This window comes from Capsicum annuum, chromosome 9 (assembly GCF_002878395.1).
Source record: "Capsicum annuum cultivar UCD-10X-F1 chromosome 9, UCD10Xv1.1, whole genome shotgun sequence".
Classification (NCBI taxonomy): Eukaryota; Viridiplantae; Streptophyta; class Magnoliopsida; order Solanales; family Solanaceae; genus Capsicum; species Capsicum annuum.
This window is the reverse complement of record NC_061119.1, coordinates 146,458,417-146,485,836: the sequence shown is the minus strand read 5'-3', so window position 1 is coordinate 146,485,836 and position 27,420 is coordinate 146,458,417.

Genomic DNA, 27,420 nt, shown 5'->3' with positions numbered 1-27,420 from the left:
TCGTATGGTGTGAGTCGTAAGGTTACCATAGAGGGGTCGATTAGCTATTATTCAGACTAAGACTCATGGTGATGAGTCGTAGTGTGTCCTTATGAGTCATAGGGAGACCCATCATCACTGATGACAAATTTTTAGATTTTTATTAAGGGAACTTTAGATATTTCCATTTTTCCTCAATTGAGACTTGATGTGCTATAGAAATATAGCACTTTCAATGCTTAAAACTATGAATATATGCAAGTTTCTAAGTTTTTTTAGATATGATGCATTTTGGGTATGTTTTTCACAAAATCATGTTTTGAGTGCTAAGTTCATGAAAAGGATTAAAAAGGTGTTTTGGCTACTTATTGGGGCAATTATGGATGTTGAAGACACTTTCTCGCTTGTTCGTGATCAAACCATGTGCATAATTTGAAGAAGAGCTAAAAAGATGACTCCTGGCACTTGCTAAGCAAACATATAGACCACAAGTAGTACTTATAGACCGCATATGGGCAAACAAGTACCAGAAGTTCAAAATCCAGAGAGCTAATTTGCAGGAAATTTTGGTGTGGCACTTGCGGTCGCCACTTAGGCCTTCTTTACTGGCCGTAAGTACTACCTGAGCATAAGTATAGGGCACAAGTAGGGACCATAAGTGGCCACTAACTTTTTTTTCTCCTATTTTATTCGGGCTTTGATTTTAGTGTTTCCATATTTACTATAAATACCTTTTATGTGTTTTTTTAATAGAAGTTACGCACTTTTTATACTCACAAGAATATTTTAATTCCAAGATTAGATTTAGATCTTGGGATTCTTAAAACACCCTGGGTTTTGGACTTTGGAAATTTCTTGAGCTTTGAGCTCAATGTCCTTGTAACAACTCACTATATGAGTCATATAGTGTGGGTACGGATCAGGTGACCCAACTGGTAAGGTATCTAATGCTTGGTGGTCGAGTTTCTATTGTGCTTATGGGTTAGTGGAGATGAATCGTATATAGATATGATGAGAGGATTGAGTCCAATTACATGTTCTTCAGTGTCTATCCCTTGATGTTCTATTTTGGATATGACTAGATCTTACTAGTTGTATGGTCAAGTGATGAGTGGGGCAAGAGGAGTCGTAAGTTGGATAGAATGTGGTGTCCAACCTTCTGTCTTAGGGACAACTAGATGTTACTAGTCGTATGTTGTGGTAACGATTTAGAGAATTAACTTATAAGTTGGGATGAGGTTTTTATAGTTTAAGTTAGGGGTATTCTGGACATTTTCCCTCTTAACTCCTTTTGACCCCAGAATATAAAATACCTTTGGAGGCTTTATTAACTTAGGATTCTATATCAAACACTCTCTAAACTCTCTCAAATCTCTCTCAAGATCTTGGTTGAAGAAAAGGCTAGGGTTTCTTCAAGTCAATTAATTTGGGGCTTTCAAAAGAGATTCTCTCTGTCTTCCTTGGTGTATAAGGCATGTTGCTTCTCCGTCATTGTTAGTTCAACTAAAAGCATGTCTTATTGAATATTTTTCATGGTATTATTATGGATTTGTTTGAGGTTTTAAAATAGATGTTGGGGGTTTTGGTTGTTCATGGTTAGACAATGTTTTCCCATGTTTTTCTTATGGTTTTTCTTGTCATAATAATGGTTTGAACATGTGGTTGCATGGGAAAGGTCAATTGATTCTTGGTTTTGTTTTTGAAATTATATGCCCTCAACATGTTTGTTAAAATACCAATGAGAATAGTTTTTTCACATAGTTGGACTATTCCTGAAACCTTTGCATTGTATAGTATGGTAATGGAATTTAAATTGGTTTGGTTGGTTGAAATGGATTGGAAAGGCCTTAGTAGCTATGGTATTGGTTTAATTTGAAACTTTGGAGTAAAATTGTTTTAATGCCTTTGGTATGGCATAAATGGATTAACTTGTAAGCTCTAATTTTGGTATGATGATACCAACAGTTAATGCCTAATTAAAGACTCCTTGGTAATAGTTAGTTATGAGCTAAATATTTTAATTAGGTAATAAAGGGGGTTGTGGTAGCTAGCCATGAAGGTGTGAATCCAATGGACGGACACCGAAAACTCATATTTTTTGACATGAGGGTTGATCTTGGTGACCTTATTCTTGTGGGGTATGTGGGAATCTCCCAAGTCTATACTTATATATATGTATCATGGAGGGTAAAAGGTACACAGGAATCCCCGGCGCCTATGGTATCTCTGATTCGTGCACCTACATGCACTGGGGCCATTCAGGGGGTAACACTGGACCCATATAGCCCATGGATGGTTTTAGGATGGCCAAGCTACATAGCCAAGTTAAGGTTTTAAATGCATGCTAAACTCGATTCCTTTTTTTGGCATGGTGTATATATATATATATGTATATGATTGCATATGGTTATTTACCTTGGTTTAGAAGAATGGCATTATTTTATCCTTATTCCTAAGTAAATTCTAGCATTCATTGAGCTAAATGTTTTCGGGTATTGTATCCCCATGCAATGCACGAATCGGCCATACTACTCCTCTTACTCAGTGACTTGGATCTAGGGACAACTTTATGTCAGACTATAGTGGTGAGCTTCCATACTCCGTAAGACTCTATTTCATGCTGTGGACTTCTTTACATTTTTCTTTTCCTTGGAATTTGGGTTTGGCTATGGTCGGGGCCATGCCCTAATTGAATATTCTTTGTTTTTAGTTAGAGGCTTTGTGGGACTACTATGGACTTAGGCGGTGTCGGTGTTGGTGCCATCCTTGGTATTGGTATTGGTATTAGGGTTGATACATGTTGAATATTTGATTAATGTTGTTGGATTATGGTTATAGACTTGTTTTAATGTCTTCAAACTTTTATTATTCTATCTTATTATTATTCAAAATTCATTTAACAGGGATATAGGGCAGTTACAATTGGGAGTTGGGGGTAGTCTTAGGTCTCAATTGGACTTGAGATGCCTGACACGATTGGTCCTTGGTTCGGGTCATGTCAGATTGGTATCTGAGCCCTGGGTTCATGATCAACTGGGAGTCCACAAAGCCATGTTAAGTAGACTCTGTTTTAAGGCTGTGTAGAGAACACACTCATAAGGGAGAAGCTACATGGCATTTAGGAATGTTTCTCTTTCTTGTGTTCTTTTTTCAAGCTATAGAGTCTAAGTCCTAAAATTTTATACAATTCCCATTTGTTCACTTTTCAGATCATACCTCTTGATGATTTGAAGCTCATAGAAACTTTATTATCCGACCCGAGAATAATGCTGATGGGATACGTTCTACTTATGAGATCCATTTCCGATCTAGGGGTCTAATTTTTAATTATCCTGTAGGTCCACTGGTTCTCTTTTGTACTTCTTGATCCCCTTAGGCAGATATGATGAATGCTGAGTTTCGTCAATCCATTTATATGTTGCCTTAGTTAGTAGATTCTTAGGCTGAGCATGGTACTTCTATTACTCCATCTTCTGAGGCCACAAGGGTTGGCCAGTTCATGAGGTTGAATCCTCCAACCTTTATCAGTTTTAAGGTAGTGGAGAATCCTTAAGGTTTTTTGGATGAGAAGGAAAAGATATTCATGTTATGCATGCCACAAATATTGAGGGTGTGGAATTTACTTCCTATCAATTTAATGATGTAGCATACTAATGGTATGCGGAATGGGAATAGACTAGGGGTGGCGGTGCCAAGTCTGCTCTATGGAGGATTTCTCTAATGCTTTTCTGGACCACTTCTTTCCTCAGGAGTTAAGGGAACCAAAGGCAGAAGAGTTTTTTTAATCTGAAGTATGGTAAGATGTCAGTCAAGGAGTATACCTTAAAGTTTTACCATCTATCGCGGTATGATCAAGAGTTGGTTTCTAGTATGGGGGAAAGGATGAGGAAGTTCTCTTTCAGTTTGACATAATATTTGATTTTGGAGAGCAAGGCTTCCTTGTTAAACAAGGACATAGACATCTCTAGGTAGTTTGTGTACATGCAACAGGTTGAGAAAGCAAATATAAAGTAGGATAAGTTAGGAGAGAGGTAAGGCAAGAAGTTTAGATTTTCTAAGTAGGGTGGTGGCTAATAATAGAATTGTCGGGATAGTGGTAAGTGGCCCAAAAAGAAGTGGGGCAATTCTGGGTCTTACTCGATGGCTAATGCTCCCTACCCAAAGTCGTCAGGTGACAAACATCTGTATAGTGGCGATAGTTTTAGGGAATAGGGTGCCCAATCTCAGGCTAGTGGGGCTCATTCCACTCTATTATATCCTCCTTATAGATTTGATAGTCATTTGTATCATAGTTTTTTTTATGAGGAGAGGGACAGGCTCTTTAACTATGGTTAGCTAGAGTAAAAGTTTGGAAACTATCCTATTGGTATGGTTGCCTCTGGGGAAAACAAGGTTCCAATTTCCTTTTCTTCAGCTCCAGCAACAAAGGGTGCACCATCTAGCTCTGACACTGGTCAAAACCATCTCTATGCACTCACTGCTCACCAAGAGTCTGAGGCATCACCTGATGTCTTGACTGGAATGTTGAAACACTTTTTCCATGATATGTACTATTTACTTGATCTAGGGTCCACTCTTTCTTACGTGACCCCATTTGTGGCTGTAAATTTTAGTTTTGGTCCTGAGTGTATTTCAGACCCTTTTTTGTTTCTACCTTGGTAGGTGGCTCTATGATTGCTATAAAATTCTATAGGGGGTGTGTGGTATCAATTATTTTTAAAGAAACTATAATGGATTTATTTGAATTAGATATGGTGGACTTTGGTGTCATATTACAGATAGATTAGTTGCACTCATGCTATGCATCTCTATACTTTCCGGCCCATACGATTTTCTTTAAATTTCCTAATGAGCTAGTTATTAAGCGGGAGGGTGGTTCCCTATCTCCTAAGGGAAGGTTTATGTCATATCTTAGATCTCAGAGATTAATCTCCAAGGGGTGTCTCTTTTATCTGGTACAGGTTAAAGACTCTAACTCAGAGGGTCCTTCTTTGCATTCTGTCCTAGTGGTGAATGAATTTCCTGAGGTCTTCCCTGATGACCTTCTTGGTATTTCTTTTGATAGACAGATTGATTTTGGGATTAATCTTATTCCTTACACTCATCCAATTTTTATTCCTCCATATAGAATGGCTCCAGCTGAGTTGAAGGAGCTTAAGGAGCTGCTAAAGGATTTTTAAGATATGGGTTTCCTCTGTCCTAGTGTGTCCCCATGGGATGCACCTATTTTATTCATGCGTAAGAAGGATGGTTCGCTTTGAATGTGTATTGATTACCGATAGGTGAATAAGGTGACGGAAATGAATAAGTACCCTCTTCCAAGGATATATAATTTGTTTGATCAATTGCAGGGTGCTAAGTTTTTCTCTAAGGTTAATCTTCGATTCAGGTATTATTAGTTAAAGATTTGGGAGGTGGATATCCCTAAGACTACTTTTCGTACTCTTTATGGGTTTTTGGGTTTTTGGTTATGTCTTTTAGGTTAACCAATGCCCCGACTACATTCATGGATTTGATGAGGGTCTTTTGTTAGTTTTTGGAATTATTCATCATTGTGTTATAGATGATATTCTAGTATACTCTGATAGTGAGGCAGATCATTCCAATTACCTCTGTATTATGTTGCAGACTCTTGAAGACCAACGATTGTATGCCAAATTTTCAAAATGTGAATTTTGGTTCAGCACTATCATATTTCTGGAGCATATCATTTCTGGTGAAGGGATCATGGTGGATCTATAGAAAGTCGCAGTGATTAAGAAGTGGCGTAGACCCACGACTCTAATTGACATTCTGAGCTTCTTGGGTTTAGCTAGTTACTATAGTAGGTTTGTGGAGAGTCTTTCTTCTATAGCTTCCCCGTTGACTAAGTTGACTTAGAAGAAGATAAAGTTTTTATTGGGTGATGCTTGTGAGGGTAATTTTGAGAAGCTAAAGGATAAGCAGACTTTGGCTCTGGTTTTGAATTTCTTGAAGTCATTGATGGGTTTATGGCTTATTGTGATGCATCCCATGTGGGGCTTAGTTGCATTCTGATGCAACATAGCTGGGTGATAGCTTATGCCTACTGGTAGTTGAAGGTGTATAAAAGGAATTATCTGATTCATGATTTGGAACTATTAGCTATGGTGTCTGTGTTGAAAATCTGGGTCCACTATTTGTATGGAGTGCATGTGGACATCTTTTCTTATCATAAGAGCCTGTAGTATGTTTTTACTCAAAAATAGCTTAACTTAAGGCAAAGGAGATGGCTTGAGCTGCTCAAGGATTATGACATGAGTCTTCATTACCATCTAGGTAAGGCTAATATGGTTGTTGCTGCTCTTAGCAGGTTATCCATGGGGAGTCAAGCTTATGTGGATAAGGAAAAATAAGAGTTGATGAGGGATATTCACCATTAGTCTAACCTTGGAGTTTTTCTCTTACACTCTGAAAATGGTAGTGTATTTGTATAGGAGGTGGCACAGTCATCTTTGGTGCTGAAATCAAAGAGAAGCAGATGCTAGATCCTATTTTGATGATGATCAAGGGTGATGTAGGTGGGAAAAGGTTATGGCCTTCAATATTAGTGGTAATGGTACCTTACGGTACCAAGAGAGATTACGTATTCCTGATGTTGATGGTTTGTGAAAAAGGATTTGGCATAGGTGTATGAGTCACGCTATGTTATTTATCCTAGTTTAACAAAAATGTATAATGATCTGAAGAGATGTATTAGTGGAATAATATAAAGTGGGATGTATAAAATTTTATGGCCAAGTGCATGGTGTGCTAGTAGGAGAAAGTTGAGCACATTAGGCCCAGAGAAATGTATAAAGAGATTGAGTTGCCTGTGTGAAAGTGGAAAGTGATCAATATGAATTTCGTTACCAGTTTTCTTAGATTTAGAATCTGTTTGATTTAGCTTTGGTCATCTTGGATAAGATGACAAAGTCTGCTCATTTCTTACTAGTTAGGACTAACTTCTCAGCTAAGGATTATGTGAGGTTGTATCTCTATGAGATTGTGAAGTTGCATGGGATACATTTTTCCATCATCACAGATTGAGGTACACAATTTTCATCTCACTTTTAGAGGTCGTTGTAGAAAGGTTTAGGGACCAACGTGAGTCTTAGTACTGCTTTTCACCCTTAATCAGATGGACAAGCAGAAAGAACAATTTAGACATTGGAGGAAGTGGTAGTTGGGTTTATCATTTGCCTCTTGTAGAGTTTGCATATAATAATAGCTACCACTCTAGTATAGGATAGCTCAATTTGAGGCATTATATTGTAGGAGGTGTAGATCTCCTGTTGGGTGGTTTAAGGTTGGTGAAGCAGATACGTTTGGCATGGAATTGCTTCACAAATCCATGGAGTAGGTGAAGGTTATTTGGGATAAACTTAAGGATGCCCAAAGTCTCCAAAAGTCCTATGCGGATGTGACGTATAGGAAGCTGGAGTTTGAGGTTGGGAATATGGTGTTCTTGAGGGTGTCTCCCATGAAGGGAGTGATGCATTTTTGGAAGAAGGGGGAGCTTAGTACACGATATATTGGTCCCTACTTGGTTTTGAGGAAGGTGGCCAATGTTGCTTATGAGTTGGAGTTGCCTTCTACTTTGAGCTTAATTCACCCAGTGTTCCATGTTTCTATATTACGAAAGTGTATGGGTGATTCATCGCAAATTATGCCTATCAATGACATTGGTATTTTGGATTCCCTATCTTACGATGAGATCCCTGTTGAGATCATAGATCAGCAGGTTCATTGGTTTTGGACCAAGGACATAGCCTCGGTAAAGGTTCTATCGAGGAACCACAATATGGAAGAGGCTATTTAGGAAGCTGAAGAGGACATGAAGTCCACTTATTCGTTCCTATTTTCTTCTCTGGAAATTTATGCGGAAGGTATCTATTCTTCATAACATCTTATTTTCTAATTTACTTAAAGGAAAGATTTATTTCCTTGCATATTTGTTTTCAAACATAGTTAAAGGTTAGAGTTGAGTGTTGGGGTATAAATCGTGCTTGTACTACCTTGTTCCATCATTCGAGGATGAATGAACCAAGTGGAGGAGACTTAAAACTCCTTCGATTTCGGCCCTTCGAAATTTTCTGAGTTTTGAGCTCACAGTCTTTGTAATGACTCACCATACCAGTTGGTGGAGACGAGTCATATGTTGATATGATGAGAGGATTAAGTCTAATTATATGTTCTCCAATGTCTAGCCCCTGATGTTATTTTAGATACGACAAGATCTTACTAATCATATGGTGTGGTGATGAGTAGGGCTAGGGTATCTATAAGTTGGATAGACTGTGGTGTCCAACCTTCTATCTTGGTGACGAATAGATGTCACTTGTTGTACGGTTTGGTAGCGACTTAGAGGCCTGGCTTGTAAGCTGGGACAGGATTTTTATAGTTTATGTTGGAGGTATTCTGGACATTTTCCCTTTTAACTGATTTTGACCCCATGACATAAAAAACCTTTGGAGGTTTCATTAACCTAGGATTCCGAATCAAACACTCTCTAAACTCACTTATATCTCTCCCAAGATCTTGGTTTAAGAATAGGCTAGGGTTTCTTAAAGTCAATCAATATGCGGCTTTTAAGAGGGGTTCTCTCCATTTTTATTGGTTTCTAAGGCATGTTATTACTCCTCGTTGTTAGTTAAACTAAAAACATGTTTTAATGAATAGTTTTCATGGTATTATTATGGATTTGTTTGGGGTTTTGAAATAGATGTTAGGGGTTTTGGTTGTTCATGGTTGGATAATGTTTTCCCATGTTTTTCTTATGGTTTTTCATATTATAGTAATGGTTTGAACATGTCGTTCCATGGGAGTGGTCAATTGATTTTTGATTTTGGTTTGTCAAACTATCGCCCTTAACATGTTTGTTAAAATGATAATGACAATGGTTGTGTCACATAGTTTAACTATTCTTGAAACATTTGCATTGCTTAATATGGTAATGGAACTTAAATTGGTTTGGTTGGGTTAAATGGATTGGAAAGGCTTTGCTGTCCATGGCATTCGTTTAATTGGAAAGTTTGAAGTCAAATTGATTTAATGACTTTGGTATGGCATAAATGGATAGACTTTTACGATCTAATATTGGTATGACGATACCAACGTTTAATTCCTAATTAAAGACTCTTTGGTAATAGTTGGTTATGTGCGAAATGTTTAATTGGGAAATAAAGGTGGCTTGTGGTAGCTAGTCGTAAAGGTGTGAGTCTGATGGATGGATTCTGGAAAATCATGTTTTCTGACATGAAGGTTGATCTTGGTGACCTTATTCTTGTGGGGTACACGGGAATCCCCCAAGTCTATACTTGTATATATGTGTCATAGAGGGCGAAGGGTACACGGGAATCACCGACCTCTATGGTATCTCTGGTTTGTGCGGCTACACGCACTGGGGCCCATTCAGGGTGTAACATTGGACCCATATATCCCGTGGGTTGTTTTAGGATGGCGAAGCTAGCAACACATGTTAAGGTTTTAAATGCAGGCTAAACTCGGTTCCTTTTCCTGGTATGGTATATATGTATATATGTATGTGATTGCATAAGGTTATTTACTTTGGTTTTGAATAATTACATTATTTTATCCTTATTCCTAAGTATATGTTGGCGTTCGTTCAACTAACCATCTTCGAGCATTGTATCCCCACGCGATGCAGGAACCATCCATACTACTCCTCCTGTTTAGGGACTTGGATTTGGGTACAACTTTGTGTCAGACTGAAGTGGTGAGCTTTCATACTCCGCAAGACTCCATTTCATGCTATAGTCTTCTTTACTTTATTTTTGTTCCTTGGACTTTAATTTTAGCTATGGTCGGGGTCCTGTCCCAACTGAATGTTCCTTTTTTTTTAGTTAGAGGCTCTATGGGACTACTATGGGCATGGACAGTGTCGGTATTGGTGTTAGCCTTGGCATTGGTATTGGCATTAGGTTTTACACCGGTTGAATATTTGATTGAGATTGTTGGATTATTGTTATATAATTTGTTTAATGTCTTTAAACATTTATTGTTCTATCTTGTTATATTTTCAAAACTCATCAGACATGGGATTTCGGGCTATTACTAGTTAAAAGTTGGGGGCGGTCTCCGGTTCCGGTAGGACTTGAGATGCCCAACATGACTTAGCCTGGTTCGGGTAGTGTCAATTCTCTTGTATTAACTTCAGTTTATTAATTTAGTTATGGTTGTGGGTTTCTGCTTCTTATTATTGTGATTCGATCTATGCTTTCGATCATTAATCTTGTTGATCACTTAACAAGTATGAACAGCTAAAAATCCATAGTTAGGGTTGTGGAAACCCTGGCGAATTAACAAAGTAGGGGATGTGTTATTGTTGTTCTGAACCAATACCCTTCATATATTGATTTATCTTCAATATAATAGTTTTCTTAATAGGTGCACACTTTAGGATCCCGCCTAGATTATTGCTACTTACTCCAAAAGAGGATTAGTGACCACGAAAAGATAAAGACAGCAATAAGTTGGAGTTTAACTGTTGATCCACGCTTCTAGGTTTTATCATAGTAAGATGGTTAGATTTCATCTAATAACTAGAGATTCAAAAGGTAAGAGTTAACGAGATAAGGGTTAGTAAGGAGACATCCTGAGACTCAAAAGGTAAAGGGTGAAATCCTTCTACTCGTCTAAAAGACTGTAGAAGGTACACAACTTATCGATTCTACATGCAAGGTATCAGGTTGGTACAACATAGCACGATAACCCTATGGAGTTGAGAAGCCAGGGGGACAGAATACTACTGCTCAGTCATGACTGATTACAACCAAAGTTGATACTCGTCACTTGTTCGACCTTGATATTCAAAACCCCCTTTTTACTTTTCTAGTTCTGCCCATTGATTACAACAATTGTGAGCCACGATTCCATGTATTCCCTTGGGATTCGACCCTAACCTCTGTTGGGTTACTATATTTGGCAGTGACTCTATCACTTTTTGAGAGGAGGTGTAGCTTGGACATCACCAAATTTTGGCACCGTTGACGGAAATATGGTGTTGATTTGTGAATTGAAGTTGTTGTAGTTTTTGAGTTTTTTTCTTTTTTTTTTGTTTTTGTTCTTATTTTGGCATACATCGGTGTATGCCAAGCACATGGATTAGAGGAAATATCTTACTCCTAGTGAATCTGAATCCAGAGAGGATCCTACAAACACCTAGTAGGATGGTGGATCAGAAAAGAGATGATAATCCTGAAGGGGTTTGTGATGTTGTACCTCCCCCTCCTCCCAAAGGAGTATAAGATATTGTTGATCTGCAGACTGGTTAGCTTTTAGCTCAAGCTGAAAATAAGAATAGGTAAATGGAAGAAGCTCAGTGGGTCGGTAGGGAGGCAGAGGTAGCTGAGCAGAGGCAAGAAGCAGCCCACCATGCAGCACTCGATGGAAATCAGAACAGTGCTAGAAGTGACTGTGGTCAAGTGATTCTAACATATTAGTATATGCATTCATATATAGATGATGAAGAAGATCTGGGATACGTTGAGCCTACAGAGACTAGAGGCATTATTCCTTTTGTTTTATCCATAGGCATCAAGTTTGACAGAACAAGCACAATGATCCAGCTCTTAAATCTAAAAGGTGTCTTTGGAAGTCTGCCTACAGATGATACAAAAATGCACCTTGCAAATTTCATTAGGATATGAAGTTCGTATACCATTTTATGGGTGAATCAAGAAGCATTCAGACTGAGGTTGCTCCCCTTCTCACTTACAGGAGAAACATATTTATGGTTAGGAGAACTACCAAAGGACCTATTACTACATGAATGAGTTGCCCAGGCGATTTTGGAATTGGTTCTTTCCTCCATCGAAAATGTTGCAGCTAAAAGACAACATTTATAATTTCAGGAAGCTGCAGTCAGAATCTATATACGAGGCATGGTTAAGGTTCAAGAAGAAGCTGAGTATGGTGCCCAATCATTGGTTGTCAGGGACGAACTTATTGGAAATATTCTACCGAGCCTTGGCCATCAGTTCCAGAGCCATGGAAGACACTATATTTGGAGGAGCTTTTATGAGGCGATGCAGAGAGATAGCTTCAAAGATGCTAGATCAGATCTAGCTCACTAAATGAGAGTGGCAAACTCGAGTGGCTAAGGGGACCGACTTATATGCTATTGGTGTCGTCTGTGACCAGAAAGTGGCTGATGACTTAGTAGCACGAGAAATTGCGTTGCTAAGAACTGATCTAGGTGTACTATCAAAGAAGCTTGCAACAACGACTTCTGAGAAAGTGAATGCAGTAGAAGCAAAGGGTTTAGCTTCCAAAGCTTACGAACCAGAATTATAATGTCATGACACATTTCCCAGGTCATGATGGTGCCTACCATAACCCACCAGTAGGCAAGTCACCCCTTAGTACGGAATGGCTAGTAACAGACGACTCAATAATATAAGGAAAAAATGGAATAAATGAAATAAAGATCAATACATAATAAAATCCCAAAACCTAGTGTTATCATTACAAGAGCTTCTAATATAATAAGAGTACAAAAGTGAAATATCAAGAGAAATACACTGATACGACATATCTCCGAATACAAGATAGAGACTAGTATAATATATATGAGAGAGATAGGTAATACTCCTAATGTAAGGAGCTCACTCTAAGTTTTTAAAGCATGGCTATTCTGCACTATGCACACATCAACGGTGATAACCTATATTATGATCTGTAGGATGCAGAAGTGTAGTATTAGTACCAAATGAATGGTACTCAGTAGGAAACTGCCAATTGAGCTCCAATGATAAACCAAATATATACAACATATAAAAAAAATGGAAATAACACCCAAGAGTCCAGAAATTATATAACAAGTCAATGTGAATAAAAAGGGATAACTATCCTGTTCAAGTCCAAGAGTCTAACATAATAAGACTAAGGAAGTATCAAGGTGTACTATCCTATTCCATCAACATTCAATAGACGTCAATACTATACTGTATATCCTAGGAAAACACATGAATGTAGAGCAAATGAAAGATATATAGCAATATACAAGGCCAAGAAATGAATATACAATATGAACAAACAAACAAAAAGATATATGGTAGTGCCATAGCTTCATATAGCTATATATATATACATATAAACATGAGGTCATATTAAAGCATAACCTAGATCATCATATCCTCATTCTAAGAACTCATTATAATACTACTAGGATTTAATACTATCATACTTAGGGTTTCTAATCCACATGCATAGACATGAAATAATCGTGCATAGTAATGCGATCATAAGATAGAAGAGACCGAAGACATACCTCAAATCTCGATATTGGATCAATGACCAATCTGCCATAAGCTAGCCATAATAATGATCATAACAATAATAATAAAATATCAATATTAATATGAATAACCGACTACTCCAAACAACCAAATACCTAGCCGTGCATATGTGTACCCCCACCACCCCAAGCTCGGAGGTTTCAATGAAAATACAATAACACAAGGCATATTCTTCACCTATATCTATATAACTATCCCATATCAGCTGATAGACATAGGAAGATATTAGTGATAGATGACATGCATGCAGGATTAAATGCAATATACACAGTTAATATCACAATCTCATCATCATAACAATCTACATCGTAACTATCATCATCATGAATACAACAACAATAACAAACCTAGTATATTCCCACCTAGTGGGATCTGGGGAGGGTAGAATATATGTAGTCCATACCAATACCTCCGAAGAAGTAGAGAGGCTGTTTTCGATATACCCCCAACTCAAGAAAATTGACAATAGACAAAACAACAAAAGTATGACACATGCTAAAAATAAAAGAGGTACAACATCCATAAAAATATTATACATTACCAAACAAAGCACATCCTCTAACCCAACCCAAAGCCCTCCTAACTACTAATTATGACTCATCTACACACCTTAGCTGTAATGCCCCAAAATCTCATCCCGAGATATCACACGGTGCTTAAGGCTACAAGTATCCCTAAGCTAACCCTGTGAGCCTATTACTACTTTTAATACTTGATTTAAGATAAATAAGCTAAATAATGATACTTTATTGGGTCAACTATAATTTAAAATAGTTACAAATAATGTCTGAATAGTAAAAATACTAATAATTTGGAACCCAACTTCAACTGATAGTCTTGTCTGACAAAGCCTCTACTACTCAAATTGGAGATCCATTGGGACAGACCCCCAACTGACTCACTATGACCTACAAGTAAAACTCAAAACACTGTGAAAACTGGAAAGCTGCAAATATAGGTCCTCAAACTATGAGGACTAACCAACTATGGAATGTAGACAAAGGTACTCGGGAATCACGGTCACTACTGAGACTGAGCAGCAGAATCTACAGTATGAGATAATGTAGCACACAAACATATATATAATCAACACTTTGGGAATGTACTAAGTATATGGGGGTGTATGCATTTACATAAACAATATAAATACTTTTTAATAAAATCATGCATGCAAATATGAATGAATCACATGACTTGAATAAGTCTAAAATATAAAACTCATAAATCATAAATAGTGAAACATGTAACACAAATCTCGTGAGTCATTATACTTAACTTTAAAATCTATACTCTCCTCTTATTCTTAGTACTTGAAGGATAAAAGAAGCTTTAAACAATACTTTCAAACTCATGCTTTTATCTTGTAGAGAGTAAAACTTCTTTAAAACTTAGAGCTTATAGAACTTTTAGGAACTTTTAACACTTGGGAACTCTGGAACTCTTTCAGAATCGGGACACTTGGAACTCGAGAGTTTCTTCTAACTAACATAAACCATGTAAACTAGATGGAGTCCAACGTCTTATCCACATTGGGGAGAGCTGTTCTATCTTTACCATTGGAGTAGAACCTCATCTTTAGTGATCAATATCTTGCCCTTGGGACCATAAATATTGAAACTATGGTGACACGTAGTTCTAGGGCATGAAACCTTGGAATCATACCCAACTCGATGCTAAATACTACTCCCATAGTCAGCTCAGAACTTTTAGATAATCCACCTCAAAATAACTCAAGGGTCTATAATGAAGACCAAAATATACTCTTCTTTGCTTTAAATAATAATTAAATATGGATTCCTATCTTAGCTTAGACCCAAGGGGTCAGTTCTTATCTAAAATATGAAAATAGCTTAGTTATAGGGTACTCATGGCCCAAACAGTCTTGAACAATAAATCTTAAAATGGGGGCCTATTGACCCGAACAGTAAATCTCAAGTCAACATCTCAAAATTGATGCTTAAGAATGCATTTACTTATAACGTTTCTTAAAATCTGTAAGTCTCGTCAATAAGCATAGAAACATGTGAAAATCATGCTATTTGACTTTCAATTCATGGGAAGTATCAAAACCTTACAACTAATGATAGTGGGTGAAAAACCCTAACTTAATTTCATGTAAAATCTCATAAATTACAGAAAACTTATAATTTAAAATAAGCCTTTGCGCACAAGGGTGAAAGGATTACCCTTGTTCAAACTCCACATACCTTAGATTGTGAAATTGGATCTGTCGGTCGACGGTCTGTCAGTCCTAACCGTCGCACTTGGGCCAAATTTGGACTTTTTTCCTTGCCTGCGATGTCTGGGTCGATGATCCATCTCTGGATCGATGGTCTATCGGACTTACCATTGCGCCTAACAAGAATGAGGTCTCACTACCTCCTATGCGATAGTTTAGGTGACGGTCTGTCACTAGCTCGATGGTCCACCAGACCTCTCCGTTGCACCTGGGCAGTTCAGACTGCTTTTCGTAATTCGACCATATCTTTCTCTTCCAATGACATATTTTGACGAAATGGGTATCATTGGAAAGATAATTCAATTTCCTACACGATAAAAAGTCATTTTTAGGAAGACTCTATATAATTTAAATAATAATCACTTTGGAAGTCATTCCAAAATCTTTTAGAGATGGAATAAGGCTTCACTTGACATGTTCTGAAGGCACAAACTATGAGGGAACTTTATGGGGTCTTACATTATACCTCTATTATTGTTTTTTTCCTCCAAACCGTCCTATCAAGGGTCATTTCTTTATTAAGCTGCAACTACTCCATGTTACATCTAATCAGTTCTCTCCAATATTTTTTGGGTCTACCCCTACCCTGCTTAAAACCATCCAAGGCCAACCTCTCTCACCTATATACTGGAGCATCCGTACCCCTCCTCATCACATGACCAAACTATCTCAACCTCACTTTTTGTATTTTATCCTCCACTGACACCACTCCCATCTTCTCCCAAATAATCTTATTCCTAACTATGTCAGCTCATACAAATCCACACATCCAATGTAACATTCTCATTTCCGCCACCTTCAAATTTTAGATATGAGAATTCTTAACCAGCTAACACTCCTCTCTATACAACATAGCCGGCTGGACTACAACTTTATACAATTTGACTATAAGCTTGTGGGGCACCTTGTTATCGCATAAAACTCCTGAAGAAAGCCTCCATTTCATCAAACCTACCCTAATACGGTGACCGACATCCTCATCAATCTCTCTATTCCCCTGAATTGTAGATCCAAGATACTTAAAACTATCCCAGTTGCAAACCGCCTGGGAATCTAACTTCACTACCACCTCATCATCTTGCCTTAAGTTACTAAACTTGCACTCCAAGTACTCTGTCTCGGTCTTACGCAACTAGAATCCTTTAGACTCTAGGGTTTGTCTCCAAACCTTAAGTTTATAATTAACATCTTGTCCTCGTTAATAAAAACTACATCATTCACAAAAAGAATACACTAAGGCACCTCTCCTTAAATACTCTACATTAACACATCCATCACCATGGGAAATAAAACTGGACTAACAGTTGATCCCTGGTGCAACCTTGTCAAGACCAAGAAATGCCCGAAACTCCTTCTACAGTCCTTACCTGAGTCTTCGTCCGCTCATAGACGTCCTTAATCGCTCTGATGTATGCCACGAGGACACCTCTCGCCTCCAACCATCTCCAAAGAACCTATCTAAAGAGCTTGTCATATGTCTTTTCCAAGTCGATAAACACCATGTGAAGACGTATCCTCCTCTCTCTATACTGCTCTAACAGTCTCTGCACTAGGTGAATTACCTCAGTCATTGAGCAACCAGGCATAAATCAAAATTGATTCCCTGAAATAGAGACTATTTTCCTCAACCTCTACTCCACCACCCTCTCCCAAATCTGTATCGTGTGACTCAACAACTTAATTCTACATTAGTTATTGCAACTCTTAATATCGACCTTATTCTTACATAAAGGAATCATCGTGCTCCATCTCCATGCCCTGGGCTTCTTTGTAGACTTAAAAATGTTATTAAATAGATAGGTTAGCCACCTCAACCCTGCCCCACTAGAAAACTTCCAAAAATCCACCGGAATCTTATCGGGCCCTATTGTCCTTCCCTTTTGCATCTTATGAATAGCCTCATTGACTTTTTATACCTTAAAATGCCAATAGTATCCAAAATTGTGACACTTCTCAATGTGCTCGAACTCCCCTAACACTATGTCTCTATCCCTCTCATTATTCAAGAGCCTATGAAAATACGACTGCTATCTATTCTTACTGAGAGTATCCTCTACCAATAATCTTCCATCCTCCCCCTTAATGCACTTCACTTAGTCCAGATCCCGACCATTCCGCTCCCTAGCCTTGGCAAGACTAAACAACCTCTTTTCCCTGCCTCTTTGCTCTAATTTTATATACAAACTCTTAAAAATTGCTATCTTAGCAGTCGTAACTGCTAACTTAGCCTCCTTCTTAGATAACTTATACTCCTCCATGCTTACCCGTTTCTCCTATTCATCCTTACTCTCAACCAACTTAGCATAAGCCACCTTCTTCATTTCTACCTTCTTCTAAACTTCTTCATTCCACTACCAATCCCCATGATACCGGCCAGACCAGCCCCTCGAGACACCTAACACCTCTCTAGCAGTCTCCTTGATACAACCTACAACCCTATCCCATATACTATCCAGTCCCCCCTACACTGCCAACCCCCCAACCCCTCCAACTTCTCCCCTATCTTTAATGCACTGATCGGAGTCAGGATACCCCATAAAACTCTAGGATGGCCCTCCCTACCCCGTCTCTTCTTACCCTTCTTAAAAACCAAGTCCATCACCAAAAGTCTATGCTGGGTCGAGAGATTCTTACTCGAAATTACTTTACAATCCTTACACATTACTCTATCCCCCTTTCTAAGCAGCAAAAAGTCAATTTGAGTCTTGGCTATCCTAATATAGAAAGTAACCAGATGCTCTTCTTTTTTTGGAAAGCTGAAATTCACTACAATCAACCCAAAGGCCCTCACAAAATCAAAAAGATCAACTCCTTCATCATTCCTATCCCCGTACCCAATGCCTCCATGCACATAATCATAACCTAACAGCAATGACCTGATATGCCTATTGAAATCCCCTCTTATGAAAATCTTCTCCAAACTATACATGCCTCGTACCACCTCATCTAAAACCTCCAAAAATCTCTTATTTTCTTCCTCGTCTAGACCCACCTATGGTGCATAAGCACTACAGATGTTCAAAATAAACCCACTAATGACCAACTTAATAGTTATCACCCTATCACTGACACTTTTAACCTGCACTACCTTCCCCCTAAGCTCTTCATCCACTAAGATACCTATGTTATTCCTACTCCTCCCACTACTTAAGTACTACAACTTGTACCCATCCACATCCCTAGCCTTAGAACCTACCTACTTGTTCTCTTGGATATACGCAATATTGATCCTTCTCTTCCTAAGAATCTTTACTAGTTTTATTGAGTTACCCTGAAGGGTCCCTATGTTCCACGACCCTTCCCTCAACCTATCATCTGTCATATCCCCTTCCCTACTACCGCAGACTCCACATCTCAATCCTAACCCAAAACCAAACCTTAACTCCACCCCTAGCCCCCAGGACATGACCCTATTCCACCATTTTCCACCCAAGCCACTACTCAACAATAAACACAGAGAACCTCAAAAAATAGAAATAATAATAAAAGGATTACGCAAAGCAAAAAATACACCAAATTTCAAGTTTAACAGATCCTAGACACCAATACACAGAAATAGATAGCCCGCAATAGATTAATCCACATAATACACAAATTACAAGCAGTATTAATATCTTTACAGTAGTATCCTATGGACTCAAATCGAGTATACATATCATTATAATCATCAATACATATATATAGATATTTAACAGGTGCATAGACTCAAGCCGTTGCTAAAAAAGTGTGAATTCATAAGTTTGTTCCTCATAATGATCTTCAGGACTAAATCATTATAAAAGTGTAAAAAAGGGTAGAAATATCCCTTTACCGAAGTAAGTAATCGGGTCTAATCATGGAGATGACCACTAATTATTAGCCTAACTATTTCTTTATGTAATAATTATTCATTAAATAGCCAATATCTAGAACCTAGTAAAGATTCACCACTAGGCCATAATCTCCAATTAACAAATGTTCATTTCTAACCATCATAATCTTACTAGTCCCCATCTAGCACAAGACCACAAACCATCATTTAGACAATTTTTTTGTCTATCAACTAACATCTTTTATTATCTAGTATTATTAATACACAAATCCTCATTTCACAACTAATTATCATCATAAACTTAGTCATCAATAGCAACTAATCTTCACCAACACTAAACTTGTCATCATTATTAGCCATATATCATCCATAGTTGCTAACTATCATATTTTAACTAGATAAGGTTCATTAACTAGTACATTAGATTTTTAGCCATCAAGTACTATAGTCACTTAATAGATAAATAGCCCCCACATAGCCTAAATATTTTTTAGGAAGAATAGTCTTAAGATCTTATTTCAACTAGAATCACATTAATCAAGAATATATTGATGCTATGGATGCCATCACCAATATTCAATCAGTGGAATAATTAGAGTTATACTGTATCTTCCTCTATCCCATACCAGAGAGATGTGTCCATAAATATATACATATATATCCATATTCTACAACCATATCCTTTGTAAGGATAAAAATTTTCCGAATATCCAATCAATATAAAAAACACGGCCTTTGACCTAATAACATGTCCGAAATAATCTCAACATCATAATCACAGCCTTAGGCTCGTATACATATCCGTAACTCATACTGATCATAGTATTTATAATCCATAGCATATCCATAATTGTCTTACATCTAGGAGGAAAAATATCAATAAGCATATAATTATCTCACACTTGGGAAGCATAATATCAGTAAACATATAATCATCTCACATCTAGGATGCATAATATTAATAAGAATATAATCATCTCACATCTGAGAGGCATAATATTAATAAGTATATAATCATCTCATAACTGGAAGGCATAATATCAATAAGCATATAATCATCTCATATTTGGGAGGCATACTAACAATAAACATATAATCATCTCACATCTATGAGGCATAATATCAATAACAATATAATCATCTCAGATCTTGGAGGCATAATATCAATAAGCATAGAATCATCTCTTATTTGGGATGCACAATATCAATAAGCATATAATCATCTCATATCTAGGAGGAGTAACATCAATAAGCATATAATCATCTCATATCTCCAGACCAATTATTATATCTAAGAGGAATATTATCTCTACAGTCCCAATAATCTTAACTAATAAAAAAATTATTGCTAAGGCCCCAACATCATATATAAAAGGAAATAACATCTCTACAGTCCAAATATAATTGTCCAGGAAAGATACAACATCATTTAATAAACCACAAAGTAACCTTATACTAAGGTTCACTAACCTTAACTACACCAAACATTTGCTGCTAAGTCCACAAGGCTAAAATAAGTCTTGGCCTAAGTGGTCCAGAAAATTCCACTTCTAATCCACAATTTCCATAATTAGACAAACTACGCTTAAACTAGGCTAAGGTATCTAGTTCTTTTTTTGGATGTCAAGTAAACTATATCAAGCCTAAGATAGGAACTTTAACTAGAACAAGGGGTTCAAGTCAGCTCTACCTAAATTATAATTTCAATACCACCACACTAGCCCGAAAAGCTTTAATATACTAATTATGCTTCCAATGGTAAAACCACATCCCAAACCTAGCATTATATCATATCCATTCTATAAATCAATCCAAGCTAGACAAAAGGCAATAGGATTCTGAAAGGTCATAAACATACCATCTTATGGGTCAAAAACCCTCATCTAATCCCCAAATATTAATAATTAAGGAAAAGTTATTATACTTATAATCAAGAATAAAATTCAAATTTACACGCAATATATATCACACGTTTTCTATGAAGGAAAGTAGAAAGAAGCCTACCACAAAGATAAACTACAAAACCTCCCACCATTCACTAAAATCTCGTCTTTATTCCATAAGCATAAATGCCAACACACTATCAAAATAGTGATATACTCATCAATACGAGTCTAACAATACCCATATTGCACCATTATGCTTCAGATCTTAAAATGACACTAAAACCCTAAGTGGGTCCCACATATGGAAAACACATTTTTGAGGTTTACCTAACATGATATAATGCTCATACATCATCAAGGAACTGTAACCCTCAAGAAATAGGGAAAATAAAGCTAATTTTTTGCTAAAATCAAGCCTTAAGTGAATGTGGGGTTTTGGATCAAAAACCAAGAAATTTATATATAAATTGATGAAATTTTAACATAATTTAAGTGATAATCATGATATTCAATGTTTATCCAGCTCTCAAGTCACCCACAAGGATAAATTTTTTGTTATTACACTCATTTAGGGGTTTTAGGTCTTAATGATGTGTCAAAAATGGCCAAAATGCGGCCTACAGGGTCCTTATATACCCATAACAGGTATGAAGATACTGTTATCATGGTCTTAGGTTCCTCTATTATGCTAATGCATTCTTCGTACAGTTTGTCATGATCGTGGTTGCTCCCTTGGGCACCAAATGACAGCATAATCAAAATCTTGATTCTGACCTTCGAAACTCATTCAGAATTCAAGAAATATGATCCTATAGTGAATTTTGAGTGTAAACCCCGTTTCAAATCCATTAGAATCGTCAAAAATTTCATGCAAGGCCGTTTAGGAAAATAGTGTGACCCACACCCATAATTTTATTCTTTTCATAAAATTTGCTCAATACCCTAAAATAAGTCTGGGTGCCTTGGGACCTAAACCAAGGGCCCCTCTAGCCTAAAATCAATGTTCTAGATGCAAAAACAAAGTTAGATTTTCCATCCAATATTATTTCAACCAAATATGGGTTCGACAACTATATTTTGATTTTCCAACTATTCCACCAATAGGTCAAAATGAGCTCAAGTACATTAGGACCAAAACCAAAGGTCTACCTAGCCTATAATTGATATTATGGATTTGCTGGTGTAGTTAGAATTTTCATCCAAGATCATTTCATTAAAGTTTTTAATCGATGGATATTTGGAAGGTATGAAGGTCGCGGATAAGGGTAGAAGGCTAATGCAAAGATGGGTTGTATCTTGTAGTTAGGGAGCTTTTGCATAGCCAGGTTAGTAACCCTAGGACTGTGTCCATTGGTAGGAGCTTCTAGCGTATACTGTTACTAGGTAGGTATCCTTTTCTTATTTCTTATTTTCAGAAGCTCCTACTGTTACTAGGTAGGTATCCTTTTCTTATTTCTTATTTTCATATTACTCTTATTTTGTGTCTCTCGTATCTCTATATTTATTAGTCCTTATTTCTTATTTTTTTTATTCCGCCAATCCTGTTTTTATGTATTACCTTGATCTTGATAACTATTCTTTATCTTGAGTTGGGGGTATATCAAAAATAACCTCTCTACTTTTTCGGAGGTAGCAGTATGGATTGCATATATTTTACCCTCCCCAGACACCACTTGGTGGGAATTCACTAGGTTTGTTGTTGTTGTTGTTGTAAAGACTTCAAAATAGGGGAAATGGCTCTAAAAACCAAATGAACTACCCAAGAACCAACCCATCAGTCCCAGCAAGTCATAAATGACTTAGGGCAGCTATGGAGAAGCTCAAATAATAAAGGTCGGCAAGAATATGAAAAATAACCAGAAGGGTTATTACATAAAAGAGGAAGAAAATTATTTGGATCATTAATTGGCAATTTTCCAATCCCAAGGGAAAGGGAACCAAGGTCAAAACTACTATGAAAGATACAAAGACCATAGTAGAGAGTGAGATAGTAATTAGAGGAATAAGGATAACTATAGAGAGAAGTAAGATAGGTATATTCTGCCTGGTAGATGAGATACAGAATTTAGAATTAAAGAGATGCTAACTAAGCTGGTGAAGGGTCAAGAAAATCAGGATATCAGCCATAAGGATATTAAGGCCGATATGTCAGGGTTGACCTAAAATATGGAATCTCATGCAACTGATATCAAGCAGTTAGAGCACCAGTTTGAGCAGATGTCAGCAACTCTGAACCAGAGGCAGCTAGGTACCCTTCCAAGAAACATTTTGCAGAATCAAAAAATTGACGATCATGTTCTTGCCATTACCATGAGGGGTGGTATTACTACTATAGATCACCTACTATCTACTATGGAAACTACTGTTGAGGAGATACCTATTATAGAGTTAGAAAAAAAAACAAATGGTGATGATGTAGTTGCTAAAGATAGAGGCAAGGGTTCAATTATTGAGAAGGACATAAGACAAATTCAGAGACCGCCCTCACCTTTTCCTTAGCGATTGGAGAAGAAAAAGAGGAAGGACAATTTAATTACTTTATTGAGATGCTGAAAGAGTTGATCTTGAATATGCCCCTTTTTGAGGCATTAGAGCAGATGCCTAGATATACTAGGTTTATGAAGCAACTGGTCTGAAGGAAGAAAAGAGCTATGATCCTGAATGTTAATAGGTTGCACCATTGTAGTGTTGTCACTTCGAGGTATTTGGTTCTAAAAATGGGTAACCCTGGAGTATTCACAATGTACTATAGGGCCATCCTAATTAGCCAGAGCTTTATGTGACTGAGGAGCTAACATTTATTTGATGTCATAGTCCATATTTAAGCAATTAGGTTTGAACCCTTTAGAACCGACGTCAATGCAGCTATTGATGGTTGATTCTACGATGAAGAAACTTATTGGCATTTTGTTTGATATGATTATTAGAGTGGATAACTTTATCTTTCCATCTGACTTTGTCATTCTGAACTATGAGGTTGAAACTAAGATGCCTATCATATTGGAGAGATAATTTATTACCACAGGTAGAGTGATGGTTAACGTGGAAAAGAGAGAGTTGATGTTCAGAGTAAAAGGTTAGGAGGCCACATTCAACATCAAAATATCAATGAAGAAGCATACCAACATGAGGGTGGTATCAGTGATGGATTGTATTATTACCCAAGAGGGTACTCATATGTGTACCTTGATGAATTCTGAGTAATCAAGATAGCCGTGTCATGCCACTACATTAAATTAAGTGTTGCATGGGAGGAAACTCATGGGCCTATTGGTGATGTCTAAGTAACCAAGGTAGTTACATAGTGTCGTGACGTCAAATCAAGCACTGAGTGGGAGGAAACCCACTATTTTAGTGTTCACATTTTTTTGTTTTTCTTTTGTAGATTTTTAGCTGATGGACTTGCTCGAAACACGGTAATATTGCTACATTCATCAATTTCCAGGTAAAGGGACGGTGTGATCAACCCGTCATAGTCACAAGTCCTACATGGGCAAGATAGGTTGAGCAATAAATTGAAAAGTCAAAATTTTGAGGATAAGAATGAAAAGTTGTGGACTTTGGCACAAAATCATACTTTTGGGACCATAAACTTAGGTTATGAGACCATAAGTAGCTAGATAAATATCAAAAAGCACAGCCTAGATTGCTAGGAAAACTGGCAAAAAGTTTTAGCCCTGCACTTGTGCCCTATGACTAACCGCAGGTGGTAGGTGCAAATAGCTTCCACAGCTAGGTCATAAGTGGGCCTTAATTTTAATTTAAATTTTGGGTCCACCAATACATATATATGACGTAAAATAGACCCCATCCTTATTTAAACATATTTAACCTCATTCTATCTCATTCAAATCCTCAAAACTTTACTTTTCTTTGAATTCAAACTTCCCTCTTAAAACATAAACTAACCCCACACTTAGGTAAGGCTAAATATACACCTATTTTAGATACCAACTTGTCCCTACACACTAAAAATAAGTTCCAACTTTGATTTTACTTGAGTTCTTCATTGTTCACTTTCGATTCATCATAAAAGAGGTAACATTATTGATCCGTAATCGGATGTTGAACTTGAATGAGTAGAGTAATACCACAAGTTGAGCATGTTTACTTTGCCTTGAAAATCATAATTTCTGATAGGTGTGTGCACATTGGCCTTATAAAGATTTCAAATAGATTATAGGGGTGTGAAAATTAAGGAAAAATTCAAACTTCTCAAATTTTGAGTTTTTCTTCAACTTTTGTAATACCTTACTTTTGTTGGACACTAACGACCAATTTTTTAGGTACATATGGCACCTAAAGCTTCTAAGAAGAAGAAGGTAGATACCTTTAGATGACGAGCAAAGTCTTTTGAGCCTAGTAGAATAGTGGAGGAGTACCCAATGCGGCAACATAAAGACATTGACATTGGGGTGACATATAAAGTTACTAGAGGACAGATACACCAAGCTACTCAGGAAGTTCCATCTCAGCCAAGGATAAAGTCAACATGAATGTCATCCCCAAAAACTCCTCCACCAGATGATGAGGATGATATAGAATTTGAGTCTACTCCATAAGTTATTGTGCAGGACCCCTAGTATGAGAAAGGGTCCCAGGATTTATCTGAGGATGCTGAGCATAAGGAAGGTACTTTCACACATATACAATAGTCAGATATACCCTTGTTTAAGGAGGATATAGAATAGACTTTCCTTGAGGAACCAATACAGTAGGGGCAGAGTCCTACTCCCACATATGCCATAGAGGCACCCCCGAGGTGGTATGTAGAGGATATGCTGGTAATTTATGATATATATCCATATCTCAAATGCTGATAGGCCTAAGAGGCTTATTTATGAAGATCATTGGATTAATCTATCTGGATTGAGGCGAGTACCATAGTTATGGGACACATTTGATCAATATCAATTAGAGTGGATGACCATAGTACACTCAATTCTTATAGTCCGACCATGGAACGTGTTTTATGAAGCATATCATGACACAATAGATATTTTTATGTGCATATTTCCATGCTCGATGAGGCACATAGAGTAGCCAGAGCTTGATCATACACTTGTTAGAGGGGTCAGATTTTATCTATCAATAGAGACTATTTGCCGAGTCATTTTTGTCCTAATTATACTACTCCCACATCTACAGGTGAGTGTGACTACATATTAAGAGTCACATATGATTGACACATTATGTGTTAGGCTTATCATAGATAAGAGAGATTTGAGATAGCTAGGTAGGTAGCCAACTATATTTCAAATTTAGGTGATGTTACCCCATAGATTGAAGGTCATGGTGTGATCAAGAAAGGCCTGTTGAAATTTGAGGCCAACTTTTGGTGATTGCTGATCATATATCCATTATTTCCCACATCGTTAGATAATTTGTTGACTTGGTAGGTAGAAATCCTAGTTGATAGTATGATGGTAGGTTATGCTATTAATTTTGTAGCCATCCTGTGGACTAAAATCTATGACAAAACATTCAGGAAGCTGAATAATCTACCATTCCCTTGCATGATTTAGAGACTATGCAATAAGGTCGGTGTACCTTAGATACCAAGAATAGATAAGAGGGTATATGCAATGGGTACTATGCAGACAAAGAGTATGAATGATCGGGCATGCCCAAGCCTTCCTAGGAGATCTACAGAGCCAGCTATAGTACCTAGGGCTAAGATTGAGGGTCCAACAGTTTTCGCAGAGCCTAGTAATGCACATGGAGGTAATATGGGTATTGATGTTGATATATAGATTGGGGAGAAGATAGAGGCTCCAGATTTGAGTATGCAGGGCAAGGGGATACTAGCCACTTCTTAATAAACCTCTGATTCGACCTTAAAGACAATTGGCATATATTAAAATCCTACTCACCCATCCACTATAGCTCTTGCTACGGGTATGATTACTATATCTAGAGAGTTCTTATAGAGCTTAATGGTTAGTCAAAGGGACACTAATGCTTTTTTGAGGTTTCTTAAGATCGAGATAACTACTCTCTATGAGAAGATGAGATTAGGGGTTCAGATAATAATTGAGTAGGCAGAGGCCAGATGGGAGGACGTATAGAGAGTTGCACTATCTGATCTATGTTTTGACTTCCAAGAATATCTTAACGAGTTTGAGAAACATGTTACAAATCAATTCACAAAGATAGATATGCCAAATCTAGCCCAAATAATGGAGG